This window comes from Sebastes fasciatus, chromosome 17, assembly GCF_043250625.1.
Source record: "Sebastes fasciatus isolate fSebFas1 chromosome 17, fSebFas1.pri, whole genome shotgun sequence".
In the NCBI taxonomy this organism is placed as follows: Eukaryota; Metazoa; Chordata; class Actinopteri; order Perciformes; family Sebastidae; genus Sebastes; species Sebastes fasciatus.
This window is the reverse complement of record NC_133811.1, coordinates 12,353,617-12,368,516: the sequence shown is the minus strand read 5'-3', so window position 1 is coordinate 12,368,516 and position 14,900 is coordinate 12,353,617. Positions and strand designations below refer to the sequence as shown.

General features: G+C 38.6%; 1 protein-coding gene across 1 annotated transcript in view; it reads right to left on the bottom strand.

The window, feature by feature from the left end:
* Positions 1-13,924, bottom strand: part of col9a2 (procollagen, type IX, alpha 2) — a 153,213-nt gene extending 139,289 nt beyond the window's left edge. Inside the window, exon 1 of the mRNA XM_074613367.1 lies at positions 13,780-13,924. The gene's annotated coding sequence lies outside the window, so the exon portion shown is untranslated. The remainder of the gene's footprint in view (positions 1-13,779) is intronic.
* Between the last annotated feature and the right edge of the window lie 976 nt (positions 13,925-14,900).

Sequence of the window (14,900 nt, the reverse complement as noted above, 5' to 3'; positions counted from 1 at the left end):
GCGAACTTTATTACTCCTTTCAACCTTGACAAAGGCAGCGCAGACCAGATCCACTCCTTCCGTTCTTACCTTTCACAATAAAAGCCCTAGATATATGATATTCTGAGGAGAGTATTTCCCATTTCCGTGTCATTTATTCAGCATGTAAAGGTCTTAACATGCGTGTTATTCATGACAAAAACAACAGTTCGAAAAAAATATATTGACGTGTAAAGGTCTTTAAGAAGTTAAAAGTTAGGACCACTATCAGGAACTCTCTAAATTGGCAGGTGTATAGATTCATGCCTCTAGGCTCTGTGATTTTGACCCTGAGTTTCTCAACAACCCTCCAAGAGGGACACTGACTGTTGGCCAATGTCGATGGTAGGCTGTATTACTGCAATAAAAATGGTCACCTTGTCTAGTTTTTTCAGACACTTTTCTTCAAGTGCTACCATCTGGCTGATCTATGTAATTTTTATTGCCCGAGGAGTGGGGGAGATTTGAAACTAATCCGCAGAATGTGATTTCCCTTGGACCGGCTGTCTCAGAGGTGTAGATAATTTTACAGCAAAAAAAAAAACGCCTTAAAGACAAAAGAGTTTGAGAACAGACTCAGAGGCCCAGCCCAAGGCTTGACCCCCCCTGAAAACAAGAAGTGTGCAACTGAGACTCTAACAATGGTGGAGAGTAGTGAATATAAAGTCTAACTAAAGGATAAAGAAGATAAATATTGGTGCAATATTGACTTACAAATATGTTTATTCAACCCCGTAGACCAATCATAGACGTACCCTTTTGCCACTTAAGTACAGCAGATGCATGAACGGAGACAGTGATAGGACGTGGTGACCTCAAATAGCTACAGCTCAAATCAAGGTATTATTTTTTCCAGGCTTAACTTATCGTCTGGCTGTGATTTAATGTAACGCTGATGCACAGTGTGAGCATTTACAACTTTAAACACCTGAAAGCTGTGAATTCCCCACATCCGTTCTTAAATGTGCCTCCTCGCAGCAGGCAGCTGGATCTTTTCTAACTCTGTTCAACTGTATCATACAGCCTCAAACTGCTTGTCCCAGCCATACATGAATATTTAAAGCGGTAGAACATATCTGAACATCCTGTCTCAGCCGTGAGTGGAAATTACAATTTCACACAATCCAGTCTCATTTGTTAGCAGAGCTCTCATACTCGCAGCCTGCCAGGAGATCAGGTGTCGACTAAGGTTCCTCTTAAAAGAAGGGATGATATACCTATTATTATGACGGGCCGTACGAGCCATAATTCATTCTGGGCCTCTCGTGCATTTTCACTCTCACACACACAGATATATTTCATGAAAGTGGGTTTTTCAACAGTGTGTTCAATACTTGATCCTATACAAACTCCAGTAAGTAAAATATGGTCTTTGTTTGAAAAATAATAGACCACAGTCTCTTTAGAAAGAGATTACCGAAATCCTTAGAGTGGTTGTGTACTGGAATTGTTTTTTTTTTTCAGTTGCAGTAAGCCAATATAGAAATCCATATAGAGTTTACCTTGTTAATATTTTCAGACTAATATTATAATATAAATAGCCTGCCAACCATATTCTTCAGAGGTATTACTTACTTATTAGTGACCCTTTTTTGGCATTGTACTCATGCAAAATTTTTAATGAAATATATCACAAACTTTATAACTGACAACATAGCCTCTGACTTGTTTTTCAATAATTAATGTATTTAATTATACAATTAATGAATTAAGTATAATTGTGTGAGATATAATATGTGTATGAGAGTAAAATGTATGATTGTGGGAGTAAAATATATGTATAAATGTATGAATGTGTGAGTAAAAGTATGTATGTGAGTTAAAATATATGTGCACGAGAGTAAAATGTATGGTTGTGTGAGTAAAATATATGTATAAATGTATGAATGTGTGAGTAAAGTATATGTATACATGTATGAATGTGTGAGTAAAGTATATGTATACATGTATGGTTGTGTGAGTTAGGTTTGTACGTATAAGATTAAATGTATGATAGTGTGAGTTAAAGTATGTGTGTATGAGAGTAAAATGTATGATTGTGTGAGTAAAATATATGTACAGTATGAGAGTAAAAATGTATGATTGAGTAAGTGGAAGTATATGTATATGAAAAATGTGTGTAAGAGTGAAAATAAATTAATATGAGAATGAAAATATACGTACATGAAAGTAGAAGTAATGTATGTACAGTATGAGTAAAACAACGCATGTATGTGAGACATCCAGTGTGTATTTTGGCCTCATATATATTATGAAACTTTCCAGTGTTCTCTCTATCACTACAGCGAGACTACTTTACTTCTTCCTTGTACTTTGAGGTCAGCTGATGACAGAGTAGCTACACATTGACAGATACATTTTATATTCCTCCCCCGTGCCTCCAGGGAGCCTCAATCAGGAGAATCACTGCAGGTCAGTCAGCTATCAGAGCGGAAGATGACACTTCAGACACCCAAACTGATTTTGCAGTTTATACACGCAGATAACATTATTGATTACTTCAGATTTTTATAACATGTTATCAGAGTTGAAGTGCTCTTTTTTATGAGCCAGAGACCACTACTGAGGAAATACAATATATAGTAGAGCAGAGGTTCATTGCTAAAGTATATATGGCTGGCAGCGTAATATATCATTTGCCGTGGTTATGATTGATAAATGTTGCTGGTATATTTGTGAAAAAACATATTTTTCAGTTGCTTTATATGGTAACGTTTGGATAATTTTTTTTTTATATTGACCAACAAATACTGCTTTTACAAGACTGGTGTGTTGGCTCCCATAACGGGTCGGGTCACAAAGGCAGCGCAGACCAGATTCATTCCTTCCGTTCTTAGCTTTCACAATAAAAGCCCTAGATATATAATATTCGGAGGCGAGTATTTCACATTTTCGTGTCGTTTATTCGTCGTGTAAAGGTCTTAATATGCGTGTTCTGTGTGAAAATATTCATGACAAAAACAACAGTTTGAAAAAATAAATTGACGTGCGAATAAATTGCACAAAAAAAAACTAAAAAATGGCGTGTGAAGGCCTTAAGAAGTTAAAAGTTAGGACCACTATCAGGAACTCTATAAATTGATATATGTAGATTCATGCCTCTATAGGATCTGTGATTTTTTTACCCTGAATTTCTCAGTTAATTCAGTTAATTAAAAATCGATACACTGTTTTGGAGAATTTATATAGTATTACAACACATAATATCGCGATACTCATGTGCATTGATATTTCCTTACACCCCTACCCGGCCCTACATTTTGTTTATTTATAATTCATTTAGGATACCAGGTAAAGAGCACTCAGTGCAAAGTATTTTCCCCACCATCAACCAATCGATTGGTTGAAGAATAGGTAGAATTTTGACCAAAACTTTCTTCGGTTGACTACAGCCCTGATCTAATGCCCCAATGGAAACAATTAACACCACACACACAGACACGCACAAGCAGGCGCACTACTGAGCACCGGGCAGCTGGGGCGTATCCTCGGGTGTGAGAGGTAGAAAGAGAGGAAGACAAACTAAGGGAAGAATACCTCTTGCCACCTTAAGGACAACAGTATTAGTCACAGGAAGGCTGGGGGAGTCATGCACTGCTGAGTGTTATTTCTCTCCCCCCCTCCCCTATCAGTGGCCTCATCTCTCTGTATCTCACTTCAACCTTGTCTCGCTCACTTTTCTGGGGGAACTCGTTATCTCCTAGCAGAGAGGTCTTTTGGTCTCGCAGAGGCCAAGGAAAGGATCATTGGTTCTGGGTTGTGAATGTGTGTGTCATATAAGCGCTTTGAAAGAGAAAGGGTGCGATGCCATAATAAAAGCATTAGTGGAGAGGAAAGGGGTAGAAGGGGCTAGAATAGGATGAAATACAATGTCAAGAGAGACACAGATGGACCAGAGAACTTTTTTTCTTCTTTTTTTTTGCTCCAGATCCTTGTTTATCTCCTTTATGTCCTTGTCTCCTTCCCTTTCTTTCATCTTATCCTTCTTTCCTTTTTCCAAGTCTTTCAGTTGATCAAATTCAACTTTCCTTTTTCATCCCCCCTTGCTTCTCTTAGTACTGAATCACAGCAGGCAAAGCTAAATGCATTGAGTGCCAAGGAAAGAACAAATAGGCAGGAGATTATATTCCCATTAAAATCTTGGCTGCTCTCATTGTTATTGACATGGCAGAGATCCTTGCTGCTGTGAGGGCAAACAGTAGAAGTCGCGCATGAATATGCACACACACACACACACGTTTTTTAGGATGGTGTCGGTTTCAGCAGTGGTCTGTCTGCTCTATTCAAAACAACACATCTACCTAACCAAGACGGTCTGGTGCTGGCTATAGTCGCGGTCTCTCGACTAGCCCCCCCACTGTCCCCCCGTGTGTTTCCATGAAAGTATATCAAAGCTTTGAAGCTCCCTTTGGATCACACGGAGCCAAGCTGCCTTACAGAGGCAGCTGTGTGTACATATGCATACTGAGGACAGTGTGATGTACATATGCTTGCTGAGACATTGTGGTGTAGGCTAGGTAAATACACCCAGCAGGCGCACACACACACACACACACACACAAAATAGCACATAAAAATACTCACAAGCACGAATATACACACAGCCAGCCGAATTCACCATGAAATGGGAAGGACGGGCTGCTGTTCCACTCATTGGTCTCACAGTGCGTGCATGTGTGTGTGTGTGAATGAATGCGGAGAGTGCTTGTGCATTATTTGCAGGAGGGTTTTGGGTGGTATCTGAATCCTCATTTTGGTGGCGATGATGCTGTGAAAAAGGATGTTATTCAACCCCCCGATAAAACAAGTATTCTGAAACTGATCTGTGCCCCGCTGTGTTGCTGCAAAAAACAAACCAAAAATATAAAAGTTCAGCATTTAGTCATGTTAAATAATTTGACTTTGGATTTGGAAAAAAAACGACTTGCAGACTTGCACAGTGGTCTCCTGTATCCGTTTGTTACCAGCTGGGCCTTTAAAAGAAATTCAATCTGCTAAAAAAAAGTATGTTAAACTTAACAGTTACATCTCAGTAACCCAACTAAAACCGCATGACACCACATTTATCCTGATGTTTTTTTTATTGTTGGCTAAATAAAAAAAATGGTCATCTGCTGCCGCTGTCACATTGTAACTTTTTATAATCACAATTAACATCGAATCAACATCTGTTGGTTATTATGGGTGTCGCAACTTTCTCAGCAAGCAGCGCCATTAAGAGGTTTATTATGCTGATGTTTTTGAGAGTCAGCGATCTGCGACTTAAAAAAATAATGTATGTTTTTATTCATACTTTTGTTCATATTGTAATAATAACTGACAAACTGTTTATCCGCTTAATATGCAGTTTCAACTCAACAAATCATTAGTTCTGTAATGTTGAATAGAATGCAAATTCAGTATAAAAAAAAACTAATTACATCACTTAGCAATGAATCATTGTATGTTGTTGTAATTAAAATAATAAGAAAAGAAGAAACATTGGCATACAAAGTTCATCATTAGATCTACATTGTATCGGATGTTTAATATCTTAACTAGAGCTGTCAATCGATCACAATATGTAATTGTGATTAATCACATGATTGTCCATGATTAATCGCGATTTATCATTTTTTTTATCTGTTTAAAATGTACCTTCAAGGGAGATTTTTACAAGTATTTAATACTTTTATCAACATGGGAGTGGACAAATACGCTTGCTTTATGCAAATATATGTATATAGTTAATATTGGAAATCAATCAACAACACAAAACAATGACAAATATTGTCCAGAAACCCTCACAGGTACTGCATTTAGCATAAAGAATATGCTCAAATCATACCATGGCAAACTGAAACCCAACAGGCGACAACAACTGTCAGTGTGTCAGTGTGCTGACTTGACTATGACTTGCCCCAAACTGCATGCGATTATCATAAAGTGGGCATGCCTGTAAAGGGGAGACTCGTGGGTACTCATAAAACCCATTTTCACCCCTTTGAAAATGGCCATGACAGTTTTTCCTCGCCAAAATTTAGCGCAAGTTTGGAGCGTTATTTAGCCTCCTTCACTTAGGTTTTGATATGATACCAGCATCTTCACTCTAGCTTTAAAACTGAGCCCACTACAACCTCCAAAAGATCGATTGCCTTAAAGCATTAAAGAAATTAGTGGCGTTAAAACCAATTTGTGTTGTGTTATCATCGCCTTCATTTTGACAGCCCTAATCTTAACACTAAAGTACATCAACGGTACAACTCTTAAACCTGAACAGATGGGCTGGCGGTGAGTCAGCTATTGATAAAAGACAGTTGACAGTTACTATGAAAGGCTCTCACCTTTCTGTTTGCATTTCTCTGGGATGCACAAGCATTTGTGGATGTGGTTGCGGCCGGTTGTATAGTGTGTATGAGTGTGTCTGCTGATAGCATGAAATATTGATCGGAAGAGTCCCACACCACGGCGCCAGGGGAGTGTCCAGCCAGGCGGCGAGGACTGGAAGACAGGCTTTCAGAGTGAAAAACACCGTGCATATCGCAATCATATCCCCGTCTCATTTAGATGGTCCTCAAGGCCCCATCAGCACTCCATTTTATCTCTCTCTTATCACACCAGACTGGCCTCAGAATCATTTGTGAAAGGGACACCACACAGTGTTACTCGCTCACTCGTTTGTCTACACTTGTCTGCTGGGAAAAGCTGCACATCTGCAGCTGTTTTATACCTTGAAACTGTAATTGGGAGTTGGATGATAGAAGTCATATAACTCCAGCTATAGCTAAATAGAGGTTGAAGCTTAAAACATTGATATAGATAGATATATATATAATATATATATCTATATATATATAATTCATATTTGATTAACATAACCTCTACTACTGTCAGGATGTAGTGATGATTTGAGCAAATATGTAAAACAAGTTATTTTTATTAAAGTTACTAACTGTACCTTTAAAAGGGACTGTTTGTAACTTTCCGAAATGCTTGTTAACAGCGACACCTGTGGTCGTTAAGTCAGCGAAAGTCAGCGTCGGGCTCGCGCTTGCTCGCTCTAAACAGACATGAACGAGCGTCGCTTCAAACAGTGAGGCGACACACGTCAGCTAAAACCACAATATCACTCTATATTTCAGCTGCTTGGCAGTAATGTTAGCTGACCAGACGAAGGTCTCTCCATGAATCACTGCTGATCCTAGTGTTGGTTTTTCCTGCTTCAGCCAGCGGGTCGGTGCCAGGGCTGAAGCAGGAAGAGAAATGTTATCGTCTCCGACTGCGCCCGCAGGGAGACACCGGCACCCGGTCGGAGACAATAACATTTCTCGCTGCGGAGCCCCGTTACTTCACAAGACACGGGAAACCTCTGTTGGTCTGGAGGAGCAGTTATTTTTGCACAAACGTCCACTGTTCATTCACTAGATATTCTCAGCGCTAAACTAACTCTTCTACAGTGTGGAGTGAGCACGCATGCACGTGTAGAGGTTAAGCGAGACAGCGAGAACGCGCGCGGTGTGTGAGTGAAGGCAAGCAGGCAGCGGAGCAGAGACTACGGCAACACGCGAGCGCGAATAAGCAAGCGCGCATGGGATTCCGACCCGGTACATTTATACGTGTAAAAAGTTACAAACAGTCCCTTTAAGAAAGGCTCTTTAAAACATCACAGAAACTCATGATCTTAAATACACTTGAATTATTTGGGGATGAACGTGAGGGACAAGAGAGCACACGGAGCCTGTAAAAAGCCCTGTAACCATGCACTCGCCCTCTTCGCCTCCTATACTTTGACAGACTTCAAAGCAGAGAAAGTGCCCATCTGCCTGGGTGTAACACTGGCTTCCAGCCTAGTGGTCCCCGCAGAGAGATAACCAGGCGTAGCTCTAAACACCCCCAGACAGACCCTTATCCCTCTGGCTTAATGTCCTTGCGGCTGAGGGTAATGCAGAGAGATGGATGGCCCCGACCTATCCCTCCACGCCGGGGTCCCTGGCTGTGAGATTGCATGCCTGATACTATCCTCCATCTCTCCGTCTGTGACAACCAAACTCCAACTCCCCCCCACCCCCCGCCGCCAAACCTCCCAGATCGATGCGACTCACTGATGTGCCGTCCGTCAAATCCTTGGGCTAAGCAATACACCACCTACCCATAAGGAGTGATGGGTGCGAGACAGTGCATGAAATGGAGGTAACACACACACACACACACACACACACACACACACACACACACACACACACACACACACACACACACACTCTCTCGCATACACACATGTGCTCACCAGTTCCTGAAACGGATCACTCAATCTGGTGCCAAACGATGAAAATTTTTTCTGGCTGTTGTGCCATCTTTCTCCCCGGCTCTCCTTCCCCTCGCACTCTCTCTACTCACATCCTTGACATGTCATGATCAAATGGGTGCTTTTAGAGTTCAGCAGTTGACCTGGACTCCAGGAGGCCGCCATTCCATCACGTCCCCCCGTCTTCCAACTCGCATTCTTTTATCACTTCATCCCTCCATCACCCCCTCCATCACCTTACATCCTTTTTCTCCATCAACAAATCCTACCATTTCTCTTCCACTCGGGACGGATAGTTTCCGTATCATTCACCTTTATGTGAACAACCCCCCTCGTCCCCAACTCATACCCCTCACACACACCCCGCCACCACCCTGTGCTCTGCAAGGTATGATAACTGACTGGCTGAGAGGGTAATGGTGAAATGGAAGTGTGGCCACAAGCATGAAATGAAAACATGGGTGACCCATGGAAAGAAATCTATCTTTGAGCAGATGCCAGGAGAAAGAGGAGCATCTTGATTTTGCCACGTAATCCTCAAATCGCTCCACTCTACCAGATAGAATTATGAGATTAGTGTTGCACGGTATACCGATACTAGAAAGGTATCACAATACCCTCGCCGACTGCATATTCTCGATCTAAGCTTGTTTCTATATCAGCAGAACTCCCTTAAAAAAAACATGAAAAATAACAGCACGGCTTTAAATACCGACTAAATGTACCAATAAAATTAGATTCAACATCTTTTCTGAATGTGTCCAAGCCTCTCCTGTAATTTGGCAAACACATAATCCACCAAGGAGCATGTGTTAAAGTTATTAAATTATTTTATACCGTGTTTCTCAGTAACGGGAAATGGTTGGAGAGGAAAAGCAGTCCAGCGAGAGTGATTCTCTTCACACCACTTCAACACAACACAACACTTTCTACAGTTACTATGGTGTCTTCCTAATTTTAGCAGCTTTTCCTCTCATCAACTTTTTCACAGAACTTCTTCTGATTTTATTGTCATTGTGTGGGTTTTTGTTTTGGAAGCCTCTCGTCGTCTTCTGTGCTGCAGCACCACTCTCCGCTTTAGCTGTTACTAATGCGCCAGCAGGGGGCGCTGTTTTACCAAAAAAAAGCCTTATTAAACGCTTTTTTAATAAGAATAAAATATGTATCTAAACATAGATAAGTTATAAGACAATTAAAAATAAGAATACAGATGAAATGTTAACATGTGTGCATTACCAAAAATAAATGCAAATATAAAACTAACTATCAAAGTAATCACATAAACTTAGGCGAGATTTTTACACACCATTTCACTTTTTTAATGAATACATTTTTCCATTTAACCATTTTTAATTAAAAAAAATATATTTTTAAGTTCCATGTTTTATCATTTATTTTTCCATTACTCTTCCGGCTGTTTAGATTTTTGCCGTGGTATCGTTTCAGTATCTGTATCAATATATTTAGGCAGAGTATCCGTTGTTGTCGTGACAACACTGTCATTCTTAGAGTATCAGTACTAATAAAATGGGGTATCGTACCGTTTAATACCATGTGATTTTTTAAATTAATACGTTTTAACATTTATATATCTATATATATCTATATCTATATAGATATAGATATCTATATATTTTTTTTTAATAAGATTTTTAAGATCCATGTTCTATCATGTATTATTCCATTCATTTTCCTGATGTTTTATGTTTATGCTGTGGTATCGTTTCACTATTGAGATATTTAGGGGTATTGTATCAAAGTCATACTTTTGGTATCATGACAACACTATAAGATGCTGTATTTCAATACCTGGCAGACAAAAATGTGCATTAACAAAACATAAGAGCAATGACAGACACAAAGCACGGGCATTATTAATTCTCAAGGTACACTGTAACGTAGTGGTTGACCTATATGATCAAACTTATTCTTCACGTACTCTATGTGACTTCCAAATATAGACGTACGAGCAATATAAGTTCAAACACACCCACGTTTTTTAATGCACACAGTGTTCAAAATGCCCGTATACACTCATGCATACTCATACAACCGAGCCTTAATAGCGTTCTCATATGCTTCCTCGGTGTCACTTTACAAAAAGCCACGGCCCACGACTTAAAACAGGATTTCATTCATGTGCAAATTGTGGTTAAAGTTCACCCCTCCCTTGAATACAAATACCTGTAATACAATTTCAAATGCATGCTATTATTGATGGAAGCGGATGAATGCTGGCAAGAACCGAGGCAATTGCTCCCTTTTGTTCCACGGATCAACTTAACAGTCACAACGAAGAATAACAATATGATAATTTAACACTTTAACCCTGACTTTTACCTCAAAGTTTGTTTGCAGGGGGACAGAAACTAATAAAAAGGCAACTGTATTTACTGCTGGTGTACATTTATAATGAACAGGATTTTTACGAGTCATTGTGAGATGCCGCAATTAACGGTATGATGCACATGCAGGGGGCCTCGTTTAAAGCCAGCTCTGCATATGGCAAGAGGAAACAAGCTGCGGTTACGGGCCTCGAGTCGACTGTGGGTGGCCGAAGGTATATGGGAGGGGAGCTGGTGCACCGGTGTAAACGCGGGGCCCTGCGTGAGCAATAAAAGAGATATTTACTGTAAATCTTCAGCAGCTAGGGGAGCGATAAACATCACAAACACAATCAGCTGCTGCTTTAGTGCTGCCTACGCATCTGTTCTTCTCCTGGGGAGAAAGAGAGAGTGAAGGAAGAGAGAAGGGGAGAGTGCGGTGAGGAGGCAATCTACTGTATGGCTCCCGCTGCATTGTGGACACACTGTGCCTACAGTGAGTGGCTGGATGATTGTTTGGACCGGAGGGATGACGGGGGAGTTTTTTTTTTTTTTCGCAAACCTCTGTGGATTTTACTTATGGTAGGATGCTGAATCCTGAAGTTAAGGGTTCATTGAAACTGATGACAAAACCCCTAAGTAATAGCTCATAATATTATTGGATTATCATCAATCATAAACCTTATATTGTTCCCTATAGCCCTATCCCTTGGGGGGAAAAAAAACACCATAAATAACTACCCAAAATAACTACCTAAAATAAATCAGGAATAGCTCTTCAACCATATGGCTTATATGCATATACCTGGTCTCTTTTGAAAGGTAAGAAGCTGAGGAGTATAAATCCATTGTAAGTAAAGTAAACTATATTACCATGGGCATTACAATGGGGAATATCAATAAAGGAAACAATGTGACTTTTATCCTCGCCTTGTATAAAATCTTAATTTCAAAAGGTTGATGCAACTAAATGTCTTCTCCTACTCTTTGACTACAACTGTAACTGTAAATCTGTTGAAAATACACTAAAATACAACATCTATGATACAATTTATAAAGACATACACAGGTACTGTGCATGTTTTGGCCATGTTTACATGTTGAAGTTGAGTCAAGGTGCATGCTATTGTAGACTTATGAGAAAAATGAGTGCAGATCTTTTGATCACAACTTGTTTTTTTATATTTACAAAGCTTATTTCTGCGCAACTTTATTGTTAAAGTACTTTGTAATAAGACATGGTTTGGACAATATGCATTTGGTTTACTGATTCTGAAAGACCTCAAAATAGTATAAGTATATTCATCTCTTCTATTAACAGACGATTATGAAACAGCAATGATTGGTAACTACGTCACCGGTCGCCCCCCTTCGAGTTTAAGTGGTTTTGAGATTTAATCCATTAGATTCACATTTTCTTTTAGTGATTCACTTTTTCTACATCACTCTGATGTTCTCTTTTCAAATAGCGTTGCCTGTGTAGTGATTAAAGTTAATGATGGACAGGGATATAAAAGCAAGCCTGGAGTTTGACCCAGAGTAACCAAACACACAAGGTTGTCATGATACCCTAATTTTAGCCCAAACAAGAATATGCTTTTAAATGTTACAAGGATTGTACATAAGAAGGATAGATAGATAGATAGATAGATAGATAGATAGATAGATAGATAGATAGATAGATAGATAGATAGATAGATAGATAGATAGATAGATAGATAGATAGATAGATAGATAGATAGATAGATAGATAGATAGATAGAGCAATAATGGATAATGGGCATTTGCATATTTGCAAAATGAAGCTAATGGAGGGTAAAGGTAATATCAATAGAATTGCATGTAATTATTCAAAACATAGATTAACAGCGGCCCTGCATGGAAAAAAATGTGAGTGAGCCATGTTAAGCCCTCTAAAGAGACATGACCTGTTTCATTACTGGCACTGCTCTACAAGCATTAGAGAGCTATTTAGAAATGATTAGCTTTAGATCTTATATATTATGTTCAGTCCAAAAGGAAAGAGTGCACATATCACACTGACACATGACTTACACAGAGGTTGCAACAATTAACTGATTGATCAATCAGCTATTAAATTAATCGTCAATTATTTTAAGAATCAATTAATTGGTTTGAGTAATTGAATATATTGGGGTTGTGGACAAAACAAGACATTTGAGGACGTCATCCTGGGCTTTGGGAAACACTGATATTTTTCACCATTTTTAGTCATTTTATAGACCAAACAACTAATCAAGAAAATAAACAACCAATTAATCGACAACGAAAAATAATTGTTAGTTTCAGCCAGAGCATCTTCCTAACTAAAGTCTATCTGGAAGTATTAAACTGAAGTATTAAACTGATTAGAGAAATGTAATTAGAGTATATGTATGGCTCAATAAGGAAGCTGGTTAATAATTAATAATTGACTTATGGAGAAGGGGTGGGATTAAGTAAGTTTATACTTATTCTCACTCCTTTTCGAATATGTAAATCAAGGCATCAAGTGTTTGACAATTTATTTTACTTATGCTTTTCATTGTATGTAAATACTACTTGTTTCTGACTGTCCACTTGTTGGTATGATCATTATTTTTCTTTATTTTATTTTTTTGTATTCTACATGTTCTACATTTTGAAATGAAATGAAATTTCAAGTAGAGATAAGAATATAACAAGCCAGATGACGAATTTACATTCACATCAGATCATAATCAATGCATGCATCAAATACTGTATTGACAAATCCCTCCTATTTATGGTATAATGGAAAAGCACATACATGCAGCATTTCTAACCAAGTTCCTTATCAAAGCTCATTATACAGTAGCCTACAACTTAAAGCCAAACTTATAAAAGGCATGAATGAAAACAATCCGACTTCCAGACCTTTGCACAGGCTACACAAAATCACACTTGTAAAATTAAAAATTAAAAACTAGTGTGCAGCTCTGCAGGCCCTGAGTCTATGCAAAGACAAATGTCAGTAGCCTCAACACAAACAGTAATATTAGAGCACACAGCTTACATTTCACAAGCAATATAACCACTTTAACAACAGCACAGTGTGTGTGTGTATGCACAGCCACAAGAGGAAAGCCACAGAGCAAAGCAGAAAAGAGGAGAAATTGTGTTTGCTTCACTTACTGCTATTTGAAGACCATCGCCCTTCATCATGGAGGCTGGGTGTTCAATAGCACGTCCTCTTCCACTGGAATTGGGTGTTCCACCTCACAGAACTGCAGATTTGCAATGTCCAACTCTTTTTCTTCACAAGTTTTTATCGTCTTCATAATATGTTCTTTACTGTGGTGAAAGCCCAGTTTCAGAGTAACGATAGCTACATGTTGGCCTCCTAACTTCAACCGATCCCACGATGAAGCATGCCAGCTAGCTAATTGACAACTTCACCTGACTTCATTACAACGTGATCACCTGTTGTGTCTAGATTGGTCCAAAAGGGCACCCATAGCAAACTGGAGAAACTTCTTTGCAGATCTCAGATCAGATTTCGCAATTTTCAGGTTCCCTTTTAGACACGACCCTATATTTCCCCACACAAGTTGACTGGAGTGTGTAACATCATTGTTTTATGACATCTCTTAATTCATTTCATTTAAAGACAATATTATTTAAAAAATAATAATAAAAAAAATAAAATAAAAAATCATGACTTTATATGAATGAATGAATGAAAGACTTTATTTCGAACATAAAAATAGATAAAAACAGATACGAAATAATAACAAACAAGAGTAATAGTGTCCAAAAAAGAGTAGGTAGAAGTCAAACTTATATTTCCCTACCCCTTTCTCACTTCTCCTCTAATAACTCATATATCATAAAATGACAATATAATATAATATATAAACTATCCCAGATTTATTTACATCCCAAATTAAATATATGAACAGCATTCCCAAGTTTATTTACAACCCACATATCCATCCAGAGTTAAAAAGTAGATATAAACCAACCCTTATCACAGCTCTTCCTCATCCATATACCTCCCAAAAATATATTTTTTGTATAGCTTTTTAAAGTGATTTATATTTGTGCTCCGCTTCAACCCATCACCTAACCCATTCCACAAATCCACCCCAGACTGAAATACACTCTTCTTTGTTGTACGAACAAAATGTTTTTTTTTTACTTTATAAATAAGTTATATTTTGGATATTAAACATGTTTCATTCAAACATTTAAATAAAGTCCTTTGAACCTGTAGTTACCTTTTGTCCTCTGTATCTACCACCTTGCCCTTCAAT